At 48.3% G+C, this 16,940-nt stretch overlaps 1 protein-coding gene across 3 annotated transcripts in view; it reads left to right on the top strand.

The window, feature by feature from the left end:
* The window catches only part of LOC133528972 (TWiK family of potassium channels protein 9-like), a 485,578-nt gene that overhangs the window by 289,659 nt on the left and 178,979 nt on the right, over nucleotides 1-16,940 (top strand). The gene's annotated exons all lie outside the window — the stretch shown is intronic.

The raw sequence follows: 16,940 nt of genomic DNA, 5'->3' as shown, positions 1-16,940 counted from the left end.
TTCTTGTGCTATCTCTTTCTCGCATTGGGCGTAGAACTTTCCCCGTATTTAACCACCTTTTCGGGTTTATCTCGGGAACCCTGAGGTTTTCAGTGATGAACCGTACCTTTTTAGAAAGCATTTACGAAGATCTACCCTATTATACCAGTTTCAGCTGAAAATATTCATGAATATAAGAATTATCTTCATCGATAGTTCAACTCCATACAAAAATAACTTTAAGTCTTAATATCTCGATAATTCTAGGCCCAATGCTTACAATGTTTGTGTCTACGGATAGCTAATCCTATGTTCTATCTATACAGGTCACTACGATCCCTGGGGAAAGCCTAACTTGGGAGAAATCAGGTGAAATTGGGTCGCCTCGACCCGAACATATAAATACCGCGCACCGAGGTCCGCGCCGCTCAGTACGCTTCCGGCTTCCGCAGCGATCGCACCGGCCGCTCACCCGCGGTGATGACGTCACGTAACAAGCTGACACAAAAACGCTATTTTCATAGCGACTACAATTTTATCCTGTTTCTAGTCAATCGATAGATAAGTCAATCATACAAAGTGTGCTTGTGTCAACTTATTTCTATCCTATAGCTAGGCACCCTATAGCTATTTTATTTAGTTTTACGCGTTAGGCAATTCTTTCCGGCCCGGGTCTGTACCGTCCGAGCATTCGTCTCGGCAGGGGTCCATGCTGTCCGTAACAGTCTGCCCCCGCTGACGCTCCTGCGACTGCTCCTGTTGCAACGGTAGGACAGCCAACTTTGTGACGGGCCTCCGGAACACGCCTCCTCGGGTTTGCACGTCAGCCGATCGTATTCCACCATCCGGTCCTGGGTACACCTGGGTGACGATGCCGCGTGGCCACACATTGCGCGGCAGATTTCCGTCCACTATTATTACATAGTCGCCCTTCTGGATTGGCCTGACCCTGTTATTTGATGATTGGCGTGGTGCGAGTGTTGGCAGGTACTCCCGTATCCATCTTCGCCAGAAGTGGTCGGCCAAAGCCCGCCAAGTCCTGCGGTCCGCTTCCTCGCACGGTCCGGTCGATGGAGCTCCCGTTGAGCCTCCCAGGAGAAAATGAGCCGGTGTCAACGCTTCCTCATCCCTCGGGTCCACTGAAACATGGGTCAGTGGCCGTGCGTTGACAGTATTTTCTGCCTCTGCCAATATGGTCAGCAACAATTCTTCTTTGGGTGCCTTTGTGTGTAATGTTGCTGTTAGGGCGTTCTTTACGGAGCGTACTAATCTTTCCCAAGCTCCGCCTTGGTTAGGTGCACCGGGTGGAATAAACTTCCATGTGACGTTGTGTTGTACGCCGAACTCTCGAAGTGCTGGTAACCACTCCTTGTAGGCGTTGCGTAGTTCGACGTCCGCTCCCCTGAAGTTCGTTGCATTGTCGCTGTAAATGACTGCGGGCCATCCTCGTCGTGCCGCTAGTCGCCTGAGAGCCATTATCGCCGAGTCCGTTGAGAGACTATGGACGATCTCCAGATGTATGGCTCGCGTCGTTAAGCATGTAAACAATGCAACCCATCTTTTTTCATGCCTTCGTCCGATGGTCACTGTTAATGGGCCAAATAAATCCACTGCCGTGTTTGTGAATGGCCTCTTGTACGGCTGGATTCTAGCCAGCGGTAAGTCTCCCATTGCTGGCACCTTTGGTTGCGCTCTCCTTAACACGCATAGGCGGCACTTGCCAGCCACCATGCGCACCGTTGGCCGTAGGTGAATGATCCAGTAGAGCTGTCGTAGATCATTTACAACTCGTTCATTATTTGCATGTCCAGCTTTCTTATGCGCGCGTTCAATTAATAATCTAATTATTTGATGCCTCCCGTCCAATATGATTGGCTGCTTCTCTAACCCTAGTACTGGCGCTGCGTTGAGCCGTCCTCGCATACGTATCAGTCCGTCTGGGCCTAATACTGGGTCCAATTCATGCAGTCGACTTTTGTGGCCGACTGGTTCGCCCTTAGACAGATTCCGATACTCCTCAGGGAAGCTTGTGCGTTGAGCATATTGGAAAAGTAGATGCTCCGCCTTCTTCCTATGTATGACCTGCAGTGGTTGTCGTTGTCGGTTCCTGAGACAATCGAGAAATTGGAAGACTCGTGCCGTTGCGTTCACCAAACGATTATAGTCCGAGAATCGCTCGATGTCTGGAATCGGCTCCTTGTTGACTTTTGGCTCCTCCTGAGCAGCACAGGCAACCTCCTCATACTCGGGAAGGTCTTCTTCAATATTTGTCTTGACGTTTTCCTGTGGCCATTCTTCCTCAGGGCGCTTAAGAAAGTCTGGTCCTTGGTACCATCGGCTTTCGAAGGTCACTTGTCGATCTTTATCCGGGCGGGTAGCTTCATCCGCCGGATTTTCTTTTGTGGGAACCCAGCGCCATTGTTTTGGTATTGTCAGTTCCGCTATTTCACCTAAGCGGTTGGCTACATAGGCGCTGTATCGTTTTGCGTCGTTGCGGACCCAGTGTAGCACCGTCCTTGAGTCTGTCCACATGATGACCTGATCTGGTGTCAGACGGTGCTCCTCCCGGATGGTCTGCTGTAGCCTTGACCCGATGAGCGCCGACTGAAGTTCCATGCGTGGTATGCTGAGTTGCCTCGTTGGCCCAACCTTACTTTTTGCCGCGATTAGGCTCACTTGGGCCTCCCCGCCATTTGAGGCTACTCGCCAGTACGCCACGCATGCGTATGCTTTGGTGCTGGCGTCCACGAACACATGTAGTTCCCTTCTCGCCACTGCCCCCGTTGAAAGATAGCATCTTGGTATCCTGAGCTTCGCGACGCTATCCAGAGCTCGCAGCCAGGCCTCGAAGTCACGCTTATCCTCTTCTGGCAGTGGAGAGTCCCAGTCCAGCTTCTTGGCCCACAGATTTTGCAGCTGAACTTTTGCTGTTATAGTATAGTGGCTTAACAGCCCCAGCGGGTCATATACTGACATCACGGCCGATAACATTTGCCTCTTTGTAGGCGTCTGTATCATTTCCTTCACTTCGGCCGGTACCCTTATCATTGTTGTGTTGAAACCCAACTGGTCGGTTTCAGGGTTCCAGTACATCCCAAGGATCTTATTTTCCTTGCCTTTGCCGAGCTGTGCCGGTGTACTTGCGTGTAACTCCGTCGGGATCTGCTGGAGTAGCTTCACACTGTTTGAAGTCCACCCTCGTAACTGGAACCCTCCCTTGGCGTGAGACGACGCGACTTGCGTAGCACGATGTAAGAGTTCCTTCTCATCCGGGTAGCTGGCTACGTAATCGTCCATGTAATGATTACGTGTGATGTCTTCCACAGCATCCGGGAACTCATCAGCGTTGTCCATAGCGTTTCTATTTCTGACGCTATGGGCCAGGAATGGTGAGCTTGCTGCACCAAAAAGCATGCTCGTCATTTTGTAAAATTGCGGATTCCCTGTCCGGCGGTCCCCTCTCCAAATGAACATTTGTGACGGTTGATCCTCGGCCCTTATTTTTACTTGGAGGAACATTTCCTGTAGATCCGCCACAACTGCAAATTGCCCTTCGCGGAACCGAAAGAGAATCCCTATAATTGACTGTAGTAGATCCGGTCCTTCTAAAAGAAAATCGTTTAGGCATTTCCCTTGAACGCGACACGCAGCGTCGAAGACTAGCCTTATCTTTCCCGGTTTGTTCGGATTAGTTACCGCAAAATGCGGCAACACCCACGCTATCTTGCTATCTGGCGGCTCCTGCAGCGGCTCGGCGTACTTTTTCTTTAATAAATTATCAATTTGTTCCTTGTAACTCTCAGCGAATGCCGGATCCCGATCCATCTTTCTCTCGATACTCCTTAACCGACACATTGCAGTTTGTATGGTCGGTGGCATTCGTGGTTCGTCGTCCCGCCATAGCTGACCTACTTCATAGCGTGGTCCATTGTCGTTGATTTTCTTTATTGTTCTGTCCAAAATATCCATGGCCCTTTGGACTTGCGGATCCACCTTTGTAACGTTTTTTATTCCCAGCGAATCTATGTTGAAATAATTAAAAATTGTAGCGTCGAGTTGACTCGCTGTAGGCATTATAAAATAATAACCACTCGTTCGGGTTGCCCGAGAAAGGTGGCAGCTCGTAGCATTGTTTTGGCGGCGTTGTGCGTACGGCGTCCCTTAATTGGTCGGCGAGCCTATTAAATGCAGTAGCCGCGTCACTCGGCGGCGGCTCTACCGACGACCTTAGTTTAGTATGAGGAGTGAACGGCGTTGACGCGAAGTAATCCCTTTGTGGTTCAGTTCGTGACTCCATGTACTCGTTGCGTGGTCGCGACGGCCCCATTTCTGGCTCTAAGGGCGACGGCGCACGGTACTCGTATTGTGATCGTCGCGGCGGCTCTACCGGTGACGGCGCCCGATATTCATTGCGCGGTCTGCGCGGCGGCGATCTATCCCCTTTCCGTGGCTGGCGCGGCGGCGATCGGTACTCAGCTCGCGGCCCGCGCGGCGGCGATCGGGCGCGCTCGGCCCGTGTCGGCACGGGTAGCGTCTCTACGCGAACGCGAGGCGGGTCGTCGTGGGGGCGATGCGGCGTCTCGACGATCTCTCCAATGTCATTAAGCCACTCGCTGACTCGGCTCTCGGGTTCGGCTCGTACTCGTCGCTTGGGGCTACTCCCGCGTGATGATGCCACGGAGGTGTCCGAAAGTGACCCATATTCGTTTACCACGACGTTAAGACGGTGCTTATATTCTATGTCAAGCATCTCGCGTTCCAGAGCGAGCTCCCTGAGCTTCAGTTCCAGTTTCTTTTTTTCTTTTATATATTGAAGCTCTTTTATTTTGCTTGAACATAGACTGCTGATGTGTGAACCCCTTGATGATGCAGATTTGACCGACGACCCTTCATTCCGTGCGTTTTTCTTAGGCGAGGGTGCTGGAGGTAGGGGTGTGGTGCGCGGAGGTTCTTGCCTCTCCTCCGCCGCCCTACTCTCCCCCTCGGAAATGGGCGACATTCTCCTTGACTGCGCGCTCAACTGTTCGCGCTCGGCGCGGCGTCGCTCAATCCGCCGTTGATTAAACCGCTCGATCACAGACGGTGAACGCGGAGGCCCCTTGTGGACAGTTATCTTCACGGCCTTTGTCAGTGGTACCTCGGCCTTAGCCTTCCCTAGTACCGGCGGCGAAGATTTGGAACCCGCCTCTGCTTCCTCGTCGATGGCCTTTGACCCGGTGCCCTCGACGTCCTCGCGGTGTTCCCCCCTAGATGGAGGGCTAGCCGTCGACTCCCTTCCGGTAGCCGTCGTTAACGGCCTCCCGGTGCGCTGGCTAGACCCTCCCGACGTGTCCGTTGCCCGCTCCGCGACCTCTGATACGCGACCCGTGGTATCCGTGGAGGTCGTACGTTCCCGCTCGTTCCTGGTGCGGTCCGACTGCGATCTTGTTGTAACTCCCATTTTCGAGTTACTTCCCGACATTATTAACACTTCACAACACAGTTCACAACACAGTTCACTGCACGGTTCGTCAGTCACACACAATATTCACACAACACAGTTCCCACTGTTCAGTATTAGTCCAATAAGAATCTAATTAGACACTCACTGTACTCACTGAAAGTTACTAGGTCCCACTGAATTTCAGGATCCGGCTCGAAGGACCAAAACTGTAACCGCCAGAGGACACCCTGGAGTCAGCTCTCAGCGATAACTCAGTTTAATATTTATTTACGGAGCCTGCTGGTTCGGAAATCCAATTCCTCCCACGGTGGGACGTAGTTGGAGCGTCAAACAAACACCACTTAATTAGATTCTTATTTATTTAGCACTAGCACACACTTAGTCTAGACCTTAGGCACCAAACTTAAGCACTAAAACACTAACACTATAGGCACTTTCACTATAACGTTATTCTAGTACTTACTAAGGTAAAATAACTAAGCGGTCCACGTAACTAGCACTAAAACCACTATTACCACTAATACTGATCACAACTTTAGGGCACTTTCACTTTTTCCTCACTTTTCCTTTTTGTTTTCCGATCGCTTGAACTGAACTGAACTGACTGTATTAACTCACTGTCCGCAGGCCGTATCTCGCCTGCTTATATAGGGCGAATACGAGGTCTCGAAAGTAACTCCAGATAATTCGAGAACGGCCTCGTTACGTGGACTTCTCTTTCTTGTGCTATCTCTTTCTCGCATTGGGCGTAGAACTTTCCCCGTATTTAACCATCTTTTCGGGTTTATCTCGGGAACCCTGAGGTTTTCAGTGATGAACCGTACCTTTTTAGAAAGCATTTACGAAGATCTACCCTATTATACCAGTTTCAGCTGAAAATATTCATGAATATAAGAATTATCTTCATCGATAGTTCAACTCCATACAAAAATAACTTTAAGTCTTAATATCTCGATAATTCTAGGCCCAATGCTTACAATGTTTGTGTCTACGGATAGCTAATCCTATGTTCTATCTATACAGGTCACTACGATCCCTGGGGAAAGCCTAACTTGGGAGAAATCAGGTGAAATTGGGTCGCCTCGACCCGAACATATAAATACCGCGCACCGAGGTCCGCGCCGCTCAGTACGCTTCCGGCTTCCGCAGCGATCGCACCGGCCGCTCACCCGCGGTGATGACGTCACGTAACAAGCTGACACAAAAACGCTATTTTCATAGCGACTACAATTTTATCCTGTTTCTAGTCAATCGATAGATAAGTCAATCATACAAAGTGTGCTTGTGTCAACTTATTTCTATCCTATAGCTAGGCACCCTATAGCTATTTTATTTAGTTTTACGCGTTAGGCAATTCTTTCCGGCCCGGGTCTGTACCGTCCGAGCATTCGTCTCGGCAGGGGTCCATGCTGTCCGTAACAGCAACAATCATCAGCAATATGGCCAATGATGATGAATTAGAGGAATATGGCTGAAAGTAAACTTTTCGTTGTTAATTATTATAGCAGCCCGCGGCGCTATATCAGCCGACGATAGCTCAATGGAGAAGGCACCGGGCTGTCGCCACCACTCCTACTGCCAAGACCGTGACCACGGCCCTCTACGTCGCCGCGTGAAGAGGGGCGAATACGATGCGCGAGGAGATAGCTAAATAAACTACTGTTACGCACAAAACTGACTTTTATTACACGCGATACAAAGGTATAAAAATACTCCTACAATCCCTACTACGCGATTGAACCGCTTCTGGTTCTCTTCCGGTTGGTTTCTTCTTGAGGCTTCTGGTTGCTGGATCACTCGACGACTGACTACCATTTCACTCCGTTCCTTCCTCGTTTATATACGAATTTCGTAGAAAAGGAACACCCTTACGATAAGGAGATAAGACGCGTTTCGATTCGCTCTGAATCAAGCCCTCTGATTGGTCGGTTACTTAATTCGGCTTTGTTCGGGTCAAATCGTGTTATCTCGTTATCGTTTACATAACTATAATTCTCACAAATATCTAATTATTGACTTAAATATTGCATAACACGCTAACTCGGTTTCTAGGTCAGTGAAACAAAACAATAACACCTGTCCGACTCGCTTACTTCACGAATACAAAGCCTATTGTTCGCCCGCGCTCGGAACAATAGCCCGTTTCTCGACGGTTTACGGCATGCTATTATCTAATAGCTAGGATTACGATAATATGACCTATATTAGGGTGTTAAGCAATTCACGCTCTACGATTATACGTAACATTCATTAGTCTAATTAAAGTAATTACTGCGATAATAACCTAAATATGTGCGTCTCATAGTACAATTGAGCGTAATCGAATTCTGTACGGGAAATTGACTGACCAATCACGATCGAGATTTTCTGTCTCTCTGTTTTTTACCTTTCCTTGTCTTCATTTGCGTGTGATTGGCTATAATTATGAACCAATGAATAAGTTTTCTTTATTTTCTTATTCCTTCGTTCATCTCGCTCTTCGAATAAGGAATTGGGATTTAGGGTTTGCGTGACCTAAATATCGAATAATACCTGATATAACGAACGATTACATAATTCTTATGTCTAATAACAATCTAATTATATATTTGCCCTACCTAACGGATAAAATCTTTATTTCGAATACAGCCTTAATCGTATTTCAACTTAATTAATCTTAGCGTCATCTAAGTTTCTGGTCGCGTCGCTAACATTTTGTCCCCGCAGTCGAAGACTCCTGTTGCATGGGTTGCGACGCGATGACCGCCAGTCTGCAGCTCGGCCTGCGTAGCGTCCCGTGCCTCGTCCTGACGTCTGCGGAGCGGACCCGTCCATCGGGGCCTGGATAGACGACCTCGACGACTCCTTTGGGACATACGCTGCGAGGTCCATTGGGTTCAGCGATGATGACCACGTCTCCCGGCTGGATCTGTCGTCCTCCCTCGTCGGACGATTTACGTGGTGCTAACAGTGGGAAGTACTCTTTCGTCCAGCGCCGCCAGAAGTGGTCTGCGAGCGCCTGTGCAACCTTCCACTGCTTCTTGTCGTTTTCTTCGTAGACTCCGATCATAGGTAGGTTTGCGTTGTGCAGTAGTAGAAAGTGTGCCGGTGTAAGACTTTCCTCGGATTGCGGGTCGACGTTAACGTGTGTGAGAGGTCTTCTATTAACGATATTCTCGATCTCTGCTAATAGTGTTTCGAAGACTTCTGTTCGCGGTGCTCTTGTATGGAATGTGTACGCCATTGCCGTCTTCACGGTACGCACCATGCGTTCCCAAGCTCCGCCTGCAGAGGGATTACCAGGCGGGATGAACTTCCATTCCATCCGATGATGTAGACCGTAAGCACGTAGCTGTGGTAGCCACTGCTTATATGCTTCTCGTAGCTCCGTTGATGCCGCCTTGAAGCATGTCGCGTTGTCGCTGTACATCGTGTGTGGCCATCCTCGTCGCGCAGCGAATCGTCGTAGGGCGAGTAGCGCGCTGTCCGTCGACAAACTATGCACGCTCTCCAAATGGATGGCTCTGGTGACTAGGCATGTGTATAAACAGACCCAGCGTTTTTCCCTTCGCCGGCCTATTGTCACGTACATGGGGCCTAGATAGTCTTGCGCAGTGTAGGTAAACGGTCGTTGATAAGCCTGTAGTCGCTCGGGGGGTAGGTCTCCGAAGGGCTGCGCTCGCGGTGAAGCTCGACGTAGTTTGCAAAGTGCGCAGTCTCTCGCTACGGCTTTCACTATCGGTCGTAGATGCAAAATCCAATAATCTTGACGTAACTGATTTATCACGGCTTCATTATGTATGTGCGCTGATCGTCTGTGGGCTCTCTGAATCAGCAATCGAGTAAACGAGTCTCTACCGTCCAGTATTATCGGATGTAGTGACGTGTAGAGTACTGGAGCGTTGCCCAATCTCGTTTTCATACGTAGCACGCCGTCGTCGCATAACTCTGGTGCTAGCGTATATAGCTTCGATTTCCTGTCGATTTCGCGTCCGATGTGCAGAGTTCGTATTTCGTCTGGAAAGCTTCTCCGTTGACTATTCTGTATCCACATATGCTCTGCTCGCTTAATGTGTTGCACTTGTAGCTGTAGTCTCCTATTCTTGAATTTCAGCTTATCGATGAAAAGTAGCACGTAGGCTGTAGAATTAATCAATCGATCGTAATTACTGAAGCGACGTATATCGGGTAATACGCTTGATGGCTCCATTTTCGATGTCGTAGTCGATAAAACGATTCCTGACTTGACTTTCAGCTTCCTTTCAGGGAGATCTTCGGTGCGGCTTACTGTGATATCTCGGCTCGGCCACTCCACCTCGGCTAGGTAGAGAAACTGCGGTCCTCTGTACCAATCATCCTGTATGTCGATCCTCCTTGTAGGCTTGCCTCGTGTAGCATGGTCTGCCGGATTAAGATCGGTCGGTACATATCTCCATGCTTGACGATTCGATTTCTCGGTGATCTCGGCTAATCGATGTGATACGAATGGCTTATAATTTCGTGCGTCGTCTTTAATCCATCCTAGTAGGACTCTCGAATCCGTCCAATAAATCACTTCGTCGATGTCGTATCGTTGCTCATTGCAGATCGTTTCTGCTAACCGTACTCCGATGACTGCCGCTGTTAGCTCCAATTTCGGTACGGATAGCACCTTCAGTGGACAAACTCTGCTTTTGCCCGCTGCTAAACTTACTCGAACCTCTTGCTCTGAGTTTTCTATGCGCCAATATGCTGCAGCGCAATATGCTTCCGTTGACGCGTCGGTGAAAATATGCAGAGTATATTTCGTAGCAGCTCTCGGTGTCTCGTACTGTCGCGGTATACGTAGCGTAGCTACATGTTTCAGTGCATTCAGCCACTGAAAAAAGTCTTCAGCTTCTTGGTGTGGTAGCGGTGCGTCCCAATCCGTTCCTTTTGACCAAACTCGCTGAAATATTATCTTCGCGCTTATCACGAATTGAGCGATAAGTCCCATCGGGTCGTAGATTGACATTATCGCGCTGAGTAACTCTCGTTTCGTCGGTGGTCGCTCGTGATTCTTTACTGCGTCCGGTACGCGCAGCATCTTCGTATTGTATCCTAGAGTATCGGTGCTAGGATCCCAAGTCATTCCTAGAACGGTCTGTTGCTTCTCGCCTAGATGCGTCGGTTCTTGTGCGTGAAGCTCTGGCTCGATGCTCGCTAACAGTCGCTCGCTGTTGCTCGCGTAGCCTCGTAGGTGAAAGTTTCCCTCGGCGTGAGAGTCTCGTACCTGCGATGACACTCTCAGTAGTTCATCTTCAGTCTTGTAGGACGCCACATAATCATCCATATAATGATTATTGTGTATATCGTAGACCGCCTCTGGATACTTGTCCTCGTTGTCGGTTGCGTTACGATTGCGCACTGAATGCGCGAGAAACGGTGACGATACGTTTCCGAAACAAACTCTGTTTAGTTTGTAGACTTGCGGCTCCATGTCTCTTCTCGTACCTCGCCACAAGAATAGCTGGCTCTGCTGGTCTTCGGCTCGAATCTGGATTTGCAGAAACATCTCCTGTATATCTGCTACTACTGCGAAGCTCCATTCGCGAAACCTCAGTAGTATACCCAGCAGGCTTTTTAGCAGGTCTGGTCCCGCTAAAATATAGTCGTTCAGACTATTTCCTTGACTTTTCGCGGCACAATCGAATACGGCTCTTCCTTTGCCTTTATTCAAATTGAAAACACTAAAGTGCGGCAAAAACCAAGTCTTGTCGGTTTGCGGTGGTTCCATAATACGCTCGGCATATCCTTTTTTCAGCAACTTCTGAATCTGGGCTTCGTAGTCCTCCGCGAAGTCCTTGTCGCGACGCATTCTCGCTTCCAAGCTATGTAATCTTGAACGCGCCATAGCGTAGCTCGGTGGTAGCTTCACGTCGTCTGACGCCCATAGCTGGCCAACCTCGTAGCGATTTCCAACTTTTCTCACGGTTTTATTAAATATGTCGATGGCTCGTTGATCGCTCGGACTCACGTTCTCCTTTTGCGTTACGCCTAACGCCTCGATCGACCAATGTTTCTTCACTTGCTCGTTGAGATCTTCATTCCCCATACGGCAGTGTAACACGGTTTGCTCGTTCGTACGAATAATGCGTGGCATTCTACCGAAAAACGCCCAACCTAGTGGTGTTTTCATAGCGCACGGCTCGTTCTCGCCGCCCTGCCTGATTTCCGTCGGTGTAATCAAGTGACTATAATCACCTCCGATTAACATCTGTGGTACGCCTGTTCCGACGTAGCATTCGTCGCCTAAGTCCGCCAGATGTTTATATTTGAGTAGTTGCTCCTTATTGAGCGACTGTGACCTGATTCCTAGGACATCTACGGTCTTGACGGTAATCTCGTGTTCGGTACCTCCTTTCGCCGGTCTCACGGTGGCCTTAACAGTCTGTGTTATCGACGTGTGCTTGAGATTCCTTATTCCTCGAATACATAACGGCTCGTCTTGACCCACTGCACCTATCTCATCAGCAACGTCTTGATCGATCATCGACAATGTCGATCCGTCGTCGATAAAAGCGAAAATATGCGCTGTTCCTTGCGGGCCTGTTACCGTTACAGGCAACACTTTCAACAACACGTTGTAGTTCGGGGTCGATGACACGTAGACTCGTGGGTCGTTGTCCTCTCGTGGCGTAACTTGCGTAGATTGCGGCTCTTGTGCCGCCGTCGGCTCGATCGATGCTGTAGTAACTCGCGCTACGGCCGCTCGTTGCGTAGCATGAGTCATCGCCATCGCGGTATTATCACGGAGCTCCTGCGTCGTCTCCGCGTGGAGCAGACGATGATGCACGTGCGGACAGCCTGCCACACCGCACCCTTTCGCCTTGCACTGTATTTTGAGGTGCTTCGCGTCCATGCACCTATAGCATATACGGTTGAGTTTTGCCCACTCCCATCTTGCGCCTATGCTTTGTGCGGCTAGCTTGCGACATTCCGGCGTTGAATGATTGCCGCCGCAATACAGGCACGTCGACTTCGATGTACTGGCTTGACGCGTCGCATACGTCACCTTCTGTGCTGTGGCGTATCGACCTCCGGTTGTGGTAGCGGGAATCGGATAACGCGGCGCGGATGTATTCGTACGAGTGCCGGTCGCGCGCGCGTTCAGTGCTGCTGACGGTACCTGCGCACGCCTCGGGGCTGCGCGGGCATGACAAAACGCCATTTCTTGTTCACTTTCCTCCATCAGAAAGTCAGCAAGTTGCAGGATCTCGGGTTCGTCGGTATCACGATGATTGCGTGCGTAGTCGCACCACCTGCTTCGAATATGGGGCGATAACCGGTCCGTTACTTCGCGAATCAGCAACGGGTTGTCGGCGTAGTGTCTCCGATCTATATCCATAATAGTGGACACTATGTTCATAATTTTGATTGCGAAGCTGTTGAGATCGTTCGCTGTAGGTCCCAACGCTGGCAGCTTGCGCAAATCTTCGATTGCTCTGTCTAGCAATACTTCACTCCGACCAAACTGCTTTTTCAATATTCGAATAATCATATCTGGACGAGTTGCGGTCGATAGGACGTGTGACACACATGTCTTCGCGTCCCCGCGTAATGCCATACGCAGTCTAGCGACGTTCTCGTAGTCGGTAAACTTGTATCTTCTCGATGTCTCGGTGTACGTGTTGTAGAAACTTCGCCACTCACTCACATCTCCGTAGAAGTGAGGTAGTTCGAAGATATCCTTCGGTGCCGGACGAGCCGCCATTTGCATCTTCTCGAATAACTGCAACATAGACTCCGCTACGGTTCCTTCCTGAGTGAGCTGTGTACGCTCCGTGTGCGGCGTACGTGGCTCGATCGGTGGCGATAACGATCGCCGACGGTCCTCGCGGCTCGGTGAGCGACGTCGAATATGCCTCTCTTCCCGCGTGGAGCGCCTTGGAGTCTCGTAATCCGGTGGGGGCTCGTTGGCTAACCTCTTCTTGGACTTGACGGGCTCGGTTAGCGTCTTGTCCTGCGATTCGTCCATCCATGTCAGGATGCGCTGGTGTTGCGGTCCGATTTCGCTCCTATCGGATGCCGCGTCGGATTCACTGGCTTCTGCACGAATTTGCAGCTTCTGGGCTTCCAACCTCTTCTTCACTAACTCGGCTTCTAACTGCAGCTCCTTCTTCTGTATCTCCGCTAGCCGCTCGCTCGCCTCCAGCTCGGCTTGCGAGAGTCTGGCCTCGATGACGGTACTCGCTTGTGAGCGCACGGACTGCGCACGGGTGTGCACGTGCGGAGTGCTCGCCTCCTCTGGAGTATCCTTCGGTCGTTGCGATGTGGTAACGTCTTTAACCACTGTCTTCGAATGACGTAACGGGATCGGTGTAGGTCTCGCAAGACGTCGCAGGCGTTGGTTCAGGTCCCTCCGCCATAGCAACATCGTATCTTGCGAGGGAGACCTCGGTGGCCTCTGGTAGACGTCGTCGATCGATAATGTAGCCGCTGCGCCTAACGGTTCCGCACTAGCAGCTCGATGGGTGACCGCTGCCGCGTCGGCCGACTCGCCAGGGGGGAGGGGAGGGCGCTCCGCGTCGGCGTCCTCAGTCCTCTCAGCGTGTTCGCGGGCAACCTCACGATGTTGGGCCGCCGCCGCGCCTTCTTCTAGGAAACGCTGCCTGTCTTCGTCGCTCTGTACCGACGTAGCCTTCTTGGTCCGAATTATCGGCATCTTGACGATGTCGCACGATGGGGTTCTTCACGCAGAGTAGAAGCTGATCTCGACGGTCTTGATGGGCTGACAGTTGATCCGGCTCGAAGGACCAGGAAATGTAGCAGCCCGCGGCGCTATATCAGCCGACGATAGCTCAATGGAGAAGGCACCGGGCTGTCGCCACCACTCCTACTGCCAAGACCGTGACCACGGCCCTCTACGTCGCCGCGTGAAGAGGGGCGAATACGATGCGCGAGGAGATAGCTAAATAAACTACTGTTACGCACAAAACTGACTTTTATTACACGCGATACAAAGGTATAAAAATACTCCTACAATCCCTACTACGCGATTGAACCGCTTCTGGTTCTCTTCCGGTTGGTTTCTTCTTGAGGCTTCTGGTTGCTGGATCACTCGACGACTGACTACCATTTCACTCCGTTCCTTCCTCGTTTATATACGAATTTCGTAGAAAAGGAACACCCTTACGATAAGGAGATAAGACGCGTTTCGATTCGCTCTGAATCAAGCCCTCTGATTGGTCGGTTACTTAATTCGGCTTTGTTCGGGTCAAATCGTGTTATCTCGTTATCGTTTACATAACTATAATTCTCACAAATATCTAATTATTGACTTAAATATTGCATAACACGCTAACTCGGTTTCTAGGTCAGTGAAACAAAACAATAACACCTGTCCGACTCGCTTACTTCACGAATACAAAGCCTATTGTTCGCCCGCGCTCGGAACAATAGCCCGTTTCTCGACGGTTTACGGCATGCTATTATCTAATAGCTAGGATTACGATAATATGACCTATATTAGGGTGTTAAGCAATTCACGCTCTACGATTATACGTAACATTCATTAGTCTAATTAAAGTAATTACTGCGATAATAACCTAAATATGTGCGTCTCATAGTACAATTGAGCGTAATCGAATTCTGTACGGGAAATTGACTGACCAATCACGATCGAGATTTTCTGTCTCTCTGTTTTTTACCTTTCCTTGTCTTCATTTGCGTGTGATTGGCTATAATTATGAACCAATGAATAAGTTTTCTTTATTTTCTTATTCCTTCGTTCATCTCGCTCTTCGAATAAGGAATTGGGATTTAGGGTTTGCGTGACCTAAATATCGAATAATACCTGATATAACGAACGATTACATAATTCTTATGTCTAATAACAATCTAATTATATATTTGCCCTACCTAACGGATAAAATCTTTATTTCGAATACAGCCTTAATCGTATTTCAACTTAATTAATCTTAGCGTCATCTAAGTTTCTGGTCGCGTCGCTAACAATTATGATGATATTTAAACATTTAATTTTACTCATGTATCGTATACCAAATTACTCTGCAAGCTCCAGTCTATGCACGGTAAAAAGCGCTCAAGTTTTAAGTTATGATCCTGACGCGCAGTGCGACACTGCCTTAATCTTCTACTTTACGATTTTCTGCAGTACTCTGGCTTTGTTTTGTTACCCGCAATACTAAACGGCGCTGTAAATTATCCAATAGTAAGATTATCTTAATAGAAATGAACAAATGTGAAAAAGTTAGTGGACAATTGGATATTCACCGATTAAAAAAATATTTTTCGTTGTTAAGCTCAGAAACTTGTGTGGATAATGAAAGACCATGGTTAAATAATATACATTAAATAGCGTAAAATATTTCTATAACATCCAAAGAGAAAAATGGAGATTAGGTTTATATGGAGAAGCGGTCGTCCCTTTTCCTCTTAAGGTGTTATTAATAAACGCGCTACAAGTGTCAATAAGTTATTAATTGTTTGTCGTAGTCCGTTATTTCGACTGATGTATTTGTAAAAAAGGGAAAGAACACAAATTATCTAATTAAGGCTTGTAAATTTTATGAATCTTATAATTATTTGAAACATGTATATAAGCGAATTACTAAAGCAAAAACGAACATATTTCTTAAACGAAAGCCATAATAACTTGTAAAAATAATCAATCATAAAAAATACATTTAACAGCCTGGAGAAACTCGCTGCTTTGGGTCAAAATTATGATACTAACGCGTCGCGTTGTGTGGCAGCGCTTTAATCCTGCACTTTACGACTGCTGCAATACGCTGAATTGTATTGTGCTGCCGCAATATTAAGTCTGCATTATGTATGTCTTAATCTTGTCCAAATTCAATTATATCTTAGTACGATGCACTTGGGCGAATCAACTTTTTGTGTTGTTATCCTGTCCTGTTGTCCAAGGGACGATACTGGGATAGTTTGTTCGAAGAGATGTTGTATGACAATTTACCAATATGCTCAATGGATATAAATGGCATAAAACTACCTATTAGGATTTCAAGAGTATAAGGGACAAAAAAAACCGTAACCATGGCAGAGTGACACAAAGAAGTTGATCCACCCCCATTGCCCTTAGAGTCGCTATTGATGTTCATTCATTCGTTTCATTTACTCAGTATTTCGGGGCTAAGGTTCTCAAATCATTATGAACATGCACTTTAACGTGTTAATAATAGAGGACTTTGTTCAGATACATCTGAGAGTGTGCGATTTTAATGCCGCGTCAGTGGACACGTGGGCTTTCTTGAATGAAGTACATTTTAATCATACTTTTCATATATCCAGGAGCAAATAAAAATAGTAATTTTGTTTAAATTCTTATCAGTACTTTTATATTCATATACTTAAACCATTAGCAAAGACATTCAATATATCCACCTTTAAAAAATATTTACTAATATGAACATACTTATAAAAAAATTAACCACGCCTTTTATTGTATAAAATAGTCATGTCTCTCCAGGATTCTCCAGCTGCCATCGGGTCGCTGCGTTGGGCCGAGGATTTTGCGAAGAATCTTCCTCTCAGCCAC

Source organism: Cydia pomonella, chromosome 20, assembly GCF_033807575.1.
Source record: "Cydia pomonella isolate Wapato2018A chromosome 20, ilCydPomo1, whole genome shotgun sequence".
Classification (NCBI taxonomy): Eukaryota; Metazoa; Arthropoda; class Insecta; order Lepidoptera; family Tortricidae; genus Cydia; species Cydia pomonella.
This window is presented reverse-complemented; position numbering and strand designations above follow the sequence as displayed.